At 44.9% G+C, this 12,435-nt stretch overlaps 1 long non-coding RNA gene across 1 annotated transcript; it reads right to left on the bottom strand.

Annotated features, from left to right (window-relative positions):
- Positions 1-1,863: 1,863 nt before the first annotated feature.
- LOC109497481 lies at positions 1,864-11,363 on the bottom strand. The gene is made up of 4 exons (XR_002153714.2): positions 10,775-11,363; positions 4,044-4,203; positions 3,053-3,089; positions 1,864-2,851 (listed from the first exon to the last, which is right to left on the bottom strand). It is a non-coding gene; the product is annotated as an uncharacterized LOC109497481 (long non-coding RNA).
- Between the last annotated feature and the right edge of the window lie 1,072 nt (positions 11,364-12,435).

Below are 12,435 nucleotides of genomic sequence, written 5' to 3'. Positions count from 1 at the left end.
ATACAGTTTTATTCTTTGCACATTTGCACATTTTATTTTTTTAAATAAAGCTAGTGTGATGTAGCTGTTTGGGTTTTGTTGTTGTTGTTGTTGTTTTAATTAGGTCAAAAAGAACTTCACGTTTGGGAACTGTTGGAGGGAATCTTGACTGTTCCGGAAGCTGAGCGCTGTGGCCAAGCAGGGGAGAACTGGAGGGAGGTGAAGGCCCTCCCACCACCCGTCACAATGAGCTGTGAAGCGCAGTGCTCAAGGGTCGGCTGGGCTTGCTGGGGGTGCCCACCCTTCCTCCTCCAGACCACATAGGTTGACCTTTGCCCTGAGGAACTATAAGCGATGAAACTGGGAGTGGGGCAGTGTAGTGTAGTGGAAAAAATCTCCTTCTTTCTCTACCTTCTCACTGTACCGGACTCAGGAAGGAACTTGGGTGGTAGTATCCATCTTTTGGGAGAGAATTTAGGATTAAATCATTAGTTTAGGATAAGTGCTCCTTTCTTTAGAAAATGGGATCCGCCAAAGCAGTGACTCTGGTTTAAACGGCTTACCAAGCACCTGGGGATCCCGTTATAAAGGCAGATTCCTGGCAATGTCTCCAGAGTTTTTCAAGTCTGTAGGTCATTTTTCCCGCTTCCCCGAGGAGCCTGACATAGGGATACTTCTCAAACTCAATTTTGAACCACATTGCCTTACGGAGGAGAGAGTAGCTCTAAGTCACTTTCTCCTTGATTGGATGAGTATCAAACTCCAGGTTTCCTAAGCATGCTCAGTCCTTGCTTGGGGAGAGAGAGAGAGAGAGAGAGAGAGAGAGAGAGAGAGAGAGTGTGTGTTTTGGGGGAGAAGGTGATGGCAGGGAAAAGAAAAAAGAAAAGAAAAGAAAAGAAAAGAAAAGAAAAGAAAAGAAAAGAAAAGAAAAGAAAAGAAAAGAAAGAAAAGAAAAGGGAAAAGAGAACCTGAATCTAGACTCAATCTAAAAGGAAGAGGGAAAAGAATGTTGCCAACTGGGACTGCCCTGGCTCGGGAGAGCCAGCATCCGACAACAGTAAAGATGGGAATTCAGAGATCAGCAGCTTCCCTGAGGTTTATGCTGATTGATATGCTTCATTGTGTTCTAGAGATTAGAGAAATAAGAGAAATACAGCTTGATAATTAACGAACAGTCAGGAAACCTTGAAAACACATGGCAGGTAAGGAGATTTATCAAAAGCAGTCCTGACATGCCCATTTTTCAGAGTTCAGTGTTTCATCAGCAGAATGTAAAGTAGAGAAAAAAAATCCAATGTTTATTTTTATATTTCACATGCTTGATTTAAATATGAATACTTCATAACCGAGCTGTATCCACTTGGCCATGGGAACCTGTTCCCTGAAACAGCTCTAAGATACCAGAACACATTTCATTTCCCCCCCACCTAGTATTTCCCAGTTTACAGTCAACATAAAAGAATGTGATAATGCACTGAAGCAAGAGATTCAAATGAGCAACAATCCCAGGTAAAACATAAGAGTAGATTTATTTTCTAATCTTCCTAACTTATTTTCTTTTAACTTTCTCTTCCCATCTTCATCAGAAACCCTCTACTTTTGCCTTCTTTTTATGAGAAATGCGCGCACGCACACACACACACACGCGTGCGCGCGGGTGCGCGCGCTCAGTTATACTCGGGTGTAAATGACTGATAACGTTTCATGTATTAGTCTTGCAGAAGTTCGCTTTTGGACAGAGTTCAAGAAGACTTGAATCAAGGGGCACCTGGGTGGCTCAGTCGGTTGAGTGTCCAACTTCGGATCAGGTCGTGATCTCGCACTTCATGAGTTCGAGCCCCACGTTGGTCTCTGTGCTGACAGCTCAGAGCCTGGAACCTCCTTTGGATTCTGCGTCTCCTACTCTCTGCCCCTCCCCAGCTTACACTCTGTGTCTGTCTCTCTGTCTAAAGTAAATAAACATTAAAAAAAAGAAGAAGAAGAAGACTTGAATCAAATGGAAAAAAGATACCAAGCATCACATTAAAAAGTCACTGATCTGGTGCGGGCAGTGTTTTCTTGGGCCCTAAAATCACCTCCCTCTCTTCTCTCTCTAGTCAAGGGGCCTAATGATTTCAGCTCCCTGCTCACTGACTCCCTCTCTCAACTTATTTATACAACACCACATCCCCGATAAGAGAAACTCTGAACTGCTTCCAGGGGACAGGTTTTCTTTACCACGGCTGTAGGAAAATGACAGTTGCACAAAATGAAACAAAGAGACCAGTAAGTAAAGAAATATGACCAAGAAACTAAAGCTTGAATAGAGTTGCTAAATAATACCGAAAGGGAAAACTTTATACGTTCCCAAAGCCATAATTGGGCAGGAAGGTTGAAGCCTTCATCATGTTAGACTACACAGGGTCACTTGTTGAGCCACAGTAGAATATTTTGTTCATAATGAAACCTTATTGGGTTTGGTTGCTGTAAGCTTTTCAGCTTCTAATTATGGTGTTTAGAAGACAATGGCGACAGCTTAAAATAATGAAGAATGCGGCTAAAACCAGTGAGATTGCCGCGGTGGTACAAAGAGAAGTGTTGGCTCTCTGTGTATAGTATACATTTAACCTGTCAGCAAACACAGAGCATTTTACAGGTAAAATGCAAAGGGATGCATTTAAGGAGCCATCACATGAATGATGAGGTTTTTCGTGTTGCTTTCAAAACGAGCTGCTTAAGTTATAATACTAGTTTAATATAAATTGGAGTTTATCCTTTTGAAACCACTTGCAATTTGCTTCTGTTAGGCCCCAGGTCATTATGATGCGAAGTTCAAGGTTCCTGGAACATAATGCGATTCAGGCCTGCGTTCCTGTGGCCATGTCCAATTCAGCTGAAAACGAGAATTATAGTGAGAGCATTTCCTGGTCTTTGACCCTTCCTGTGAGCTTTTTAAAAGCAGGGTTTATGCAGAACACTAACCTCATTCTCAGACATTCAGTTCCAACTAATGTTAGCTGTGTTAAAACTCTTAAGTAAATTGAAAACTGTTTAAAAATACCCCATTCCAAGTTTAAAAACAGTGGACACTTACCTTCCGATTTCCTTCCTTAATATGCAAAAAGATTTGCCTGCGAAACGGAATATATTTAAATGTTAAAAAGGGTCTCTCCTCTCTCGGCCACAAATGTAGTCAGGCAACACAAAGAGCAGTTGTTTTAAAATCTCCAGATGTAACTGACTAGGGAGAGATAACAACAATAGGAAAATAATCTAGAACGTGTGTGTCTTATATGCAAACCTCTGTTGCAAGGACTTCAAAATAAACTAATTTACATAATCTTAATGATAGCCTTGCCCTCGGGACCGCCCCCCCCCCATATTTTGTAGATGAGGAAACTGAGGAACAGAGAGGGTGAGTAACTTGCCCAAAGTCACACAGGCCAGCAAGGAGAGGAGGGAGATCCTCCCCCAGGAAGGCTGGCTCCTGAGTCCACCTCCCCCCCTTTTTTAAATGTTTATTTATTTTTGAGAGAGAGAGAGAGAACAGGGGAGGGGCAGAAAAAAGGGAGACATGGAACTCAAAGCGGGCTCCAGGCTCTGAGCTGTTAGTACAGAGCCCAATGCAGGGCTCAAACTCAGGAACTGTTAGATCAGGACCTGAGCAAAAGTCGGAGGCTTAACCGACTGAGCCACCCAGGTGCCCCCTGAGTCCATACTCTTAACCTCTGCCTCTCAGGACAATACCCGGACTCCTGGGGGTTGGTAGGATATGCACAGAAAAGACCTTTGAAAACAAATTCCATGATCCATAGATTTGGGGAAAGCACCCCCAAAATATAAGCAACAAATTCATGAAACAAGCAATAAGTCTAAGCCTTTTCTTTCTTATTTTTAAGTGTCATCTAGAGCTGAGCTCAGAATTCACAAGATTTGATTAAAATCTGTACACCTGGCCAGACTAGGACTTTTTCTCAAGACAATCACATTACCGTGAGGCTCTGAAGAAACCAAAGGACCAGTGTGTGAGTGCTCGCTTGGCGGGTCTTCCTTCAGGACAAAGGTGAAGAATAATAAGGACCTACCTACACAGCCACCGAGGCTGGGTTCATCTGTTCTTCCCACGCTTTACCAAGCTGAGTGCATGATCTGGATGGAGTCATGTCCTTTGCAGGAGGTCATACACTGGTTGAAATCATCAGGAGATGATAGATCTGAATAGATTCAACTCTGTGTTCTAAAATACTGTCCAAAAAAAAAAAAAAATCAATAAAAAGTAAAACCAGGGATCAAAACCAAAACACTGGTGGTACCTTCGAACCTTAGGTTCCTTAAACACCTGTCCTGAGGCTATGCAAAGAAGCTAACTGGTGTGAGTTATGTTTGTCAATCAATCAGTGCAGAGGATTTGCAAAGTGAGGTGAAAATCCCCTGAGGCCTTAGAAGTTCCAGAACATCAAGGCAATGAACAGATCCCCTGAAGCTTTTCATTGAGGAGCATCAAGAAGAACACTTTCTTCTCTAGCCAGTGCTGAGCTGAACCAAGTAACTCAAAGGACAGAGTCCCCAGGGGACACTCCACGGTTCTGTGAGCCTAGAGAACAGATCCAAGAACATTATGAGCCTCACACAGAGCCACTAAAGGTCTGGATTGCACCTAGGCTTAGAGAGTGATTAGCATGAGAAATCCTTGCTCTCTGCAAACAAGAAGACCGGAACATCAGCGCTGATGAAATTCTACTTTAGAACCAAGTGTGTGAAGCTTGAGATGAACTAAGTGTCTAGAACAGAGGGTCGGCAATGCATCACCAGCCACATCCCTCGGTCACCACTTCTTTTTGGGCTGCTCTGCAGAAAAGCAGATGGGAGCCAAAAGGTCTTGGTGCCAGAGTATTAATGTCCCAAGAATCCGTCCATCTCCTGCTACCTCCCGCAGCACTGCTGTCCCGAAAGCACTGCAAAGGCAGGTAGTGGGGCTGGGAAGAGCAGGTTTGGGGAGGGGAAAGGTAAACAATCAAGGAAATAGAAATAAATGGTGGAAAGTCAACTCATAAAGAGTAAGTCTCAGGAGAGACATTTTTAGGAATAGCGACATCTGCACACCTAACTCACTTATGTTCTCATAAGAGCCTCGGGCCAAGACTCAGAGAACTTAGATTCTGTCCCAGGTCCAGTGCTGCAATGTGTGAGCCCCGAGAAAGTCACTTCGCTTTTCCGAGCCTCTGTTTGTGGTGAACACCATGACGAGATCATGTAGCAGCATTTTTAAGTGATGGCATAGTTTACGAACATAAGTGTCTGAGGTCAGGTTCTGGGAGATAGATTTTGAATGAAAGATTACGAGCAGTAAGTGGATTTGGAGAGCATCGGGGCAATACCTTTGGGGATGTAAACAAGGCAGGACCCTGCAGTGGAGGACATGAACTGTGGTGCAGGTGTGAGAAAGACCTCTGTTAGCCCCATGTGCTGTGCAGCCGGGAGGCCCCTCAGCAGCCCCGCACTGATGCGAGGGGCCTCGTGGGAGGGGTGAAGAAGGTAGGTAATCTGGGGACACAGGACAGCTGTGATGTTAGGAGCTTAACCTAATCCTAACCCCTGACCTTCAAGGCTACAGCCCACCCTCCCTCCTCCCAGGTTTTATCCTCTCCTCCCCCCCCCCCCCCCCCCCCGCCCGCCCCACACCCTACAACTACTCCCTGCCTCCCTCCTCCTCTCCGCCCAAGGGTGTAGGAAGAGGAAAAAAGGAAATAGAACCACACCCTTTGTCATTATAAAAAGAGCTACCCCAAGTGAAGGGAATAGCAGTTTTTATCCCCCCCCCCCAAATCACCCAGACTTTTGGATGCAGGCTGCCCACAGGGAGGGAGCCTAACCTTGACAGAGGTCTTTCTCTTAACCTGAGGACAAAAATTATTAGGGACTCAGCCAATAGCTGTCAGCAGGCAATACGTGGATGACACTGTCTGGGTCATGAGAGAGGTGGGGGTCCTCTGTGAGCATCACTTCCTCTAAGAACAGTTCACACTGGGGAAGATTACAGCATTGCAACCACCTAGCGCCCGTGAAGAAGAGGCTTTTAAATCTCCCATCTTATCTATGACCTTACTCTACCTTCCAAGGCCTCAGTTTCCTTGTCTGTACAATAGGTTGCTGTGAGTCATCACGTGCCTTTCTAAGTCTTGTGAGTAGCCCACTGTCTACACTCCATCTTAGAACAGTATCTACCCAAAAGACATCTACTGGGGAAAAGTGAGAGCTTTTCTCTCCCTCCAGTTTAAGTTGTTGCTTATGTGTGTCCTTGGGAAGTAGGAGAGAAATGACAGCTAATGGAAAGGTTTACGATTATTTAAAGGGAATGCGGTTGGGAGGGTCAGGGTAAGAACTTCAGAATTTAGGAATTCTGAGGTTGTGTCGGCAGCCATTTTGCTCCAGAAAAAAAAAAAATAAATATGTCAAATTTTCAGTAATCTTTAAGAACCGGGGCTTTTCATTTTGAACATTTAGAAAACATATGCAAAACAAACAAGCCCATTGTAACAAACCTCATTTTCCTTCCTTCCAAGTGGAGGTCAAATTCTCCAAATTTGAGTCTGTGGCTATCTGAACACCTGTGTCTTGCACTTCTAGGCGAAATGGCTGCCCAGAAACTCCTCCCTTTTTGGGGAAGGAATTTCTGAAAGTACCAGTCATGGCACTTCAGCAATATCGTGCTTATTGTCTCACAGTTGAACTTGGGTCACGGGCCAGCCGTAGGTGTCTTTCAAGTTCTCAAGTGGAAACTCACTTACTTCATGGCAGCTTGCATCAGACACAGCCTAGCAGTAGGGAAATTTACTAAGAGGGATATCGCATATCGCAGAGAACGGGGGGGCGGGGGGGGGGGGCGGGGATTAGGAAACAGTTTCCGGGGGGGAAAAGAGGAATTCTGATTCCAGAAAACAGCGGAAGGGGCCATGGTCCGGGGTGATCATAAAGCAGAGCCCCGAGAAAGGCAATTACCCCATTTTAACCAGCTTGTCTCCTATCCTGCAGCTCATTTTAAAATAACAGCAAGATGGCTACTTGCATAATCCAGGATAGATGAGGCCCACCCCATTCGGGAAACTCTGCCCCCCCCCCTTCCCCCCCAGCAATCCCCTCCGAAGACAGCACTGACACTACGGGACTGAGCAAAAAATAGGATACAAAATAAGAGGTGAGAAACGAGAAAAATGAAAAAAAAAAAAAAATCCAAGCTCCTGGAGATACAGATGGATAGGTTAATCCCCCGGCGATGACAGAGGGCTCGTAGAGACCCTACGGCAATGGAGCAGAGCGTACTGAGAACAGGACCAAGTCCTACATGAGGGGTCTGAACCTCGCCAGAGCAGGCTTTTCCACCGACAGCAACAGACATCTGAACATTGCTCGATGCCTGCTTTACAGCATCTTCATTTCTGATGGGGCCTGGTAATCTGTGAGAAATGAACTTCAATTGCTTTCTCTGCGAGTGCTAAAAAGTTACTTTTACATCACTGGAGGGCCCTGGCAAAGCACATGTCAAGGACCTGTGGGTCAGTGGGACTGAAATAGCGGCTATGAAATGAACACTTGATACTGTATATAAATTGAATGATCAGCTGGGTGATTTTAGAACTACCTGGGTGGAATTTATGTGTCTTCTGGATGAGATGATGGTTCTAGGCCAGTGGGAGTACCTCTGACACACAGTACAGTAATCAGTGCAAGGTGGGAGGAGAGCGGGGCGGGAAGAGGTGGGTGAGTGGCTTGACCTTGACCTTGTTCGTTTTCACCCTTCTCTTCTGACTGGTCTTTCATGTGAATGCAGAAACTGCCAGAGCACTTGCTTCCTTGCTATGTGCCGAGCTCAGGAGATGGCTCAACATTCCCTGTCTGGGATGGTCAAGTACTTCTTGACATTCAGGTCCCTGACACTGGGAGATTCTCGGGGCGAGTTTGTCAACGCACAGATTTTACTTGGAAAAGCAAGTCATTACAGATGATGATTAAGAAGAAAGTTCCTAATATTCACATATTCAACTCGTTTAATTTATATCATCGGTTTTCAGACAAAGAGAAAGATGGAAGAAAAGAGCCAACAGACACCGAGGCACAAGCCCAGTGGGAGAGACTGAGGTGAACACACACTCAGAAGAGGGGAGAGAGATGAGGGAGAGAGGGAGGAGGGTATGAGGGAAGAAGGGAAGAAGGAGAGCCAATAACAATATCAAGGGCAGAGGGAAGAAGAGAGAGAGAAATGGAGAGACACAGATGAAGGGAGACAGAGACAGGAGGAGAAGGAGGGAAAGAAAGCTAATCAATCGAGCAAGAGGAAACAGCAGAGAGACAAACAGGGGCTTAAGGAGCTGAAACTCGTGTGTTATTCAAGACTCAAACTTTTCCGTTAAAACGCTCATAACTTCCTTTCCGTCCTAATTATCTTTTCTTACTCTTTTCTAATCAGTGTTCGTTTGTCTTTTGGTGAGAATAACAATTGTTGGCTTTTAAGTTACAAACACCAATTTAGGACAACACACAAGTGAAATCACAGTAAGGTTGGGGAAAAAAAGTTGTTTTTAAGGTAGCATTGCGGAAAAATGGAAAGAGAAGAGGAAACGGAGGACAAGGAAATCTCACCGGCTTAGTCCTCATGCCTTTGAGATGGCCCAGAGATGACGAATCGGACTTCTCCCAGAAGGTTTAGATATTTGTGAATAACCTCAGCATTCAAATTTATGCTCTGCAAACACCTTTGCTTCACTTGACAGTAACCCCCTACTGGGTCAAGAGTGGAAATGGGGGGAAAAGCTAATTAGGGAGGAGGAGGAGCCAAAATTAACTCCAACTATGCAGATTCAAAGTATCCACAGCCCAGAGTGAGAAAGAGTTTTTATAAAGAATCTTCTCATTTCTGAGTCAGATGTATGCGTTTCACCTACGTTATGTCACCTTAATCCCTATATTACCATGTGGTCCTGGTATCTCCTTTTAGCTCATCAGAAAAGGTTAAGACACAGAGATGTGTATCCTGACCGGTTGCCTTCCTTGACCCCACCCTACCATGCAGGATGGGCTCCAAGCTCACTCACTTATCAAGTCATGTAACAAAAAGAATGTTTGAACAAAGCATATATAATCTTTACTTTAGCCTTGGACACTTAATTCCATGCATCAGAGAATAAATTACTGAAGCATATTAATAAGTTGCTAACTTCCAAGTACAGGTAAGAGATTAAAAGACAAGTTCGAAAGGGGTCTATTCTACTTTGGCAGGGGGAGATTCTCGGGCATACCTCACTAGATGACCCAGAAAAGGACTCCAAAAGCTAAATTTCAAAAAAAGCTTCAGACTAGTGGGAAATATTTGTGCTGCCTCAAATTGGCACAGGCAAACAGGCATTTGCTGGCATAAAGCTGGCACTCATGCTCATAATTACTTCATTTGCATGAAATAAAAATATTTCATTGCACCATCGTACCAGTCACAGGCAAAAGTTGTGGATCTTGGAGACTCAGGCTCAGATACACTGAACTCAAATTTGAGCTTTTCTATTTTACACAAATAGCAAATTCGAATCTCCTGGATGACAGAGTTAGATACATTCCCCAGATATATATTCTTTTTTTCCAAAGGAAGAATACAGATCAAGACATTGGGTTGTATGGACAGGCTACTGTGATTCACTTTGCTAGAATCTGCATTAGAGAGGAAATCAGTCCATTGGTTGATTTTTCACGTTCTATTGCATCACACTCCCTTAGGTTCAGCATCAAATACATCAGCAGCAATAGCAATGCTTAGGTGGCAATTTTCCCGTTGGGCATTCACTTAAGGTGACTATTCCGATCTCTTAACAGGGAAAAATAAGATGCTTTTCACAAGGGGCTATGGCAGTATGCAAATTCTGAGCAGGTGAAAGACCAAGATTATGAAGAATTCTTTTTAATGATATTTATTTTTTTGAGAAAGAGAGACACAGCGTGAGTGGGGGAGGGGCAAAGAGAGAGGGAGACACTGAATCTGAAGCAGGCTCCAGGCTCTGAACCATCAACACAGAGCCCCACGCAGGGCTGGAACTCACTAACCCCAAGATCATGACCTGAGCCAAAGTCAGACACTCAAACGAAGAAGCCACTCAGGCGCCCCAAGACTATGAAGAAATTTAAACCTGAAGTGCTAGGTCTCTGGATGTCAAAGAGATGGAACCCAATGCTAAAGACAGTTCTTCCAACTGCCACATAAGTGCAATTCATATGTCTGTAAGAAAACACGCAGAGACCGGATTTATAAACACATCACACTGGGGTGGCTGGCATTTTAAAGTTTTCTAGCGGAGAAATACCTATTTTGGCCCAGGATAACCATGCCCAGTAATTTCCTCGTGTCTACTTGAAGTCCCGTGTGCCAACCGAAAGGGGACGAAACGTGGCATACTTTCACATTTTCATCTGGCTCTGATTCCAGCTCAGAAACCTGCACTGGGGGTGCCGCCCTGCTCCTGGGTGCCTTCCAGTACAGTGGTCACGGTTGCAAAAAAGGAGGAAAAAAAGAAAAGCAAAAGAAAAAAAGAAAGAAAGAAATCATTGACCGTAAAAACAAAATCAGATCATCGGTTCCCACCAGGGCTGAAACGCAGGCGAGAGGGAAACTGCTCGGCGCCGTAGTTTGCTCTCCCGCAGCAGAGGCCCGCGTCTGACGATTTTCTCTGACGAGCCACGCAAAGCCGACCGCGGTCGGCCGGGCTGCCCTCCCCCCACCTCCCCAGCCCGCACGTAATGAACACACAACACGGACCGATCTCAGCGCTCTACATACCTTTCTCCGAGCACTTTTAACTTTTCCCATGTCCATTAGGCCTTACAGCCTAATCTTGCTCTGCCAATCGCTCCCGTGGTGAGATCATTAAGTAAATTATTTTAAGATCAAACACCCTGCAGTGACAATAGCGTCCCATGTAAGGTAAATGCTTCAAAGGCCCCCCTTTCAAATTACAGCTCTCGGGACTTATTCATCACCTCTCCGTAGGGCTTGCCCCGCCATTACTTGGCTTTTTGCCGCAGGCGAAGGTAGCACTGCTAATTGGCCTCTGTAACAAAACTGACCTGTGGACAGGATAAAACTTGTTTGGAGCTTAGAGACAAAAATTATTCAAGGTTAAAAACACATGAATGCCCCAGCTACGTCACCAAAAAAAGGGAGTGAATGAATGTCTTCCCCTGCGGTTCTTAATGTGAAAGAATGCGCTCCCGGCGCGCCTGGGTCAGACAAAAAGCTCCTTCAGGTAGCTGGGCCAGGCCGGGGCCTCAGGGATCCTTTTCTCCTCCTCCCGGGTTTTCACCAGCTCCCCCAGCCCCCACCCTGCTCCGGGCCGTTCTCTGCTTTTTCAACTGCGAGACAAGGAGCTCCATCCTTTGCTTTGGTTCTTCGGAACCCCTCCCCGGGAGGGCCTTTGATCTCCCGGGATACTGGCAGATGGAACAGTTTAACTGCTCCGTACAGGTGCAGAGAGTTGACTTGACAGGTTGGGGCTTTTATTTCTAGCACATTAGCCGGGCGCATACAAATGGGTTTTTGACAGACTCAAGCAGGTAAAATAGCACCGAGGTTCCCGCAAAAAGCGCGGTCACACCTGCCGGGACGGCACGATTTGAAAACGCTGCATAAATTAAACACAGGTAAAACCTCGCCGTTCCCTGCTGAGCGTTTTTCTTTTTTTTCTTTTTTTTTCTTTTTGATTTTAACGACTTGCGACGGCGGTATGTGGCGGGGTGAATCTCAAATGAGTAAACAAGGAATGAACTCCTTGATCTCCCCAGGCTCAGAAGAAGCAGGGCTCAGGCAGGGTGATTGCAAACCAGCTCTGCAGCGCTTGAGGCCGGTAACATTCCATTGATACTCACTGACCGCTAGAGAAATGGAAAATAAATAAAGGCCCTTGCCATATTTCCCCTTTTGCTTCCTCTAAGGGTTACTGCCCTCCCTTCCACTTGATTACTCCCCATTCTTTCTCCCCAGGTGAAAGACTTGAGGAACAAATTGTACCTACCACATCGGGAGATACCTTTTCCATTGAGAAAACTTTGGTAACTATCACATTCTAGGGATGGTCAGTGTAGCTGCTTAAGACACTTGCCGGGGCTATTTTAAGCATTTTTTTTTTCTATGAAAAAAAAAAATTGTTTCCTGATGGGCAAGTCCCTCCTTATCAGTTAGTCCTGTTTTTCTAGAAAAATATCTCATATAGGAGTTTTGGGTTTTACTCTTCCAACTTGAGTGTGCAAATAATTTTCTTACAACAAAAGTATTCTAGGACATTCCTTTTGTGAAATGGCATGTCGAGAAAATTAAAAAGTTGCATCAAATGGTGTTATTTAGTGAGAGCTTTTCCTTTATTTTCTTATTTTCCATATGTTTGGGATAATATTCTCTGTTATCAAATCAGATTATAAACCAGTAATTTGGAATTAAAGCTTTCC

Source organism: Felis catus, chromosome A2, assembly GCF_018350175.1.
Source record: "Felis catus isolate Fca126 chromosome A2, F.catus_Fca126_mat1.0, whole genome shotgun sequence".
Taxonomy (NCBI): Eukaryota; Metazoa; Chordata; class Mammalia; order Carnivora; family Felidae; genus Felis; species Felis catus.
The sequence above is the reverse complement of the archived record's forward strand: the minus strand, read 5'-3'. Positions and strand labels throughout refer to the sequence as shown.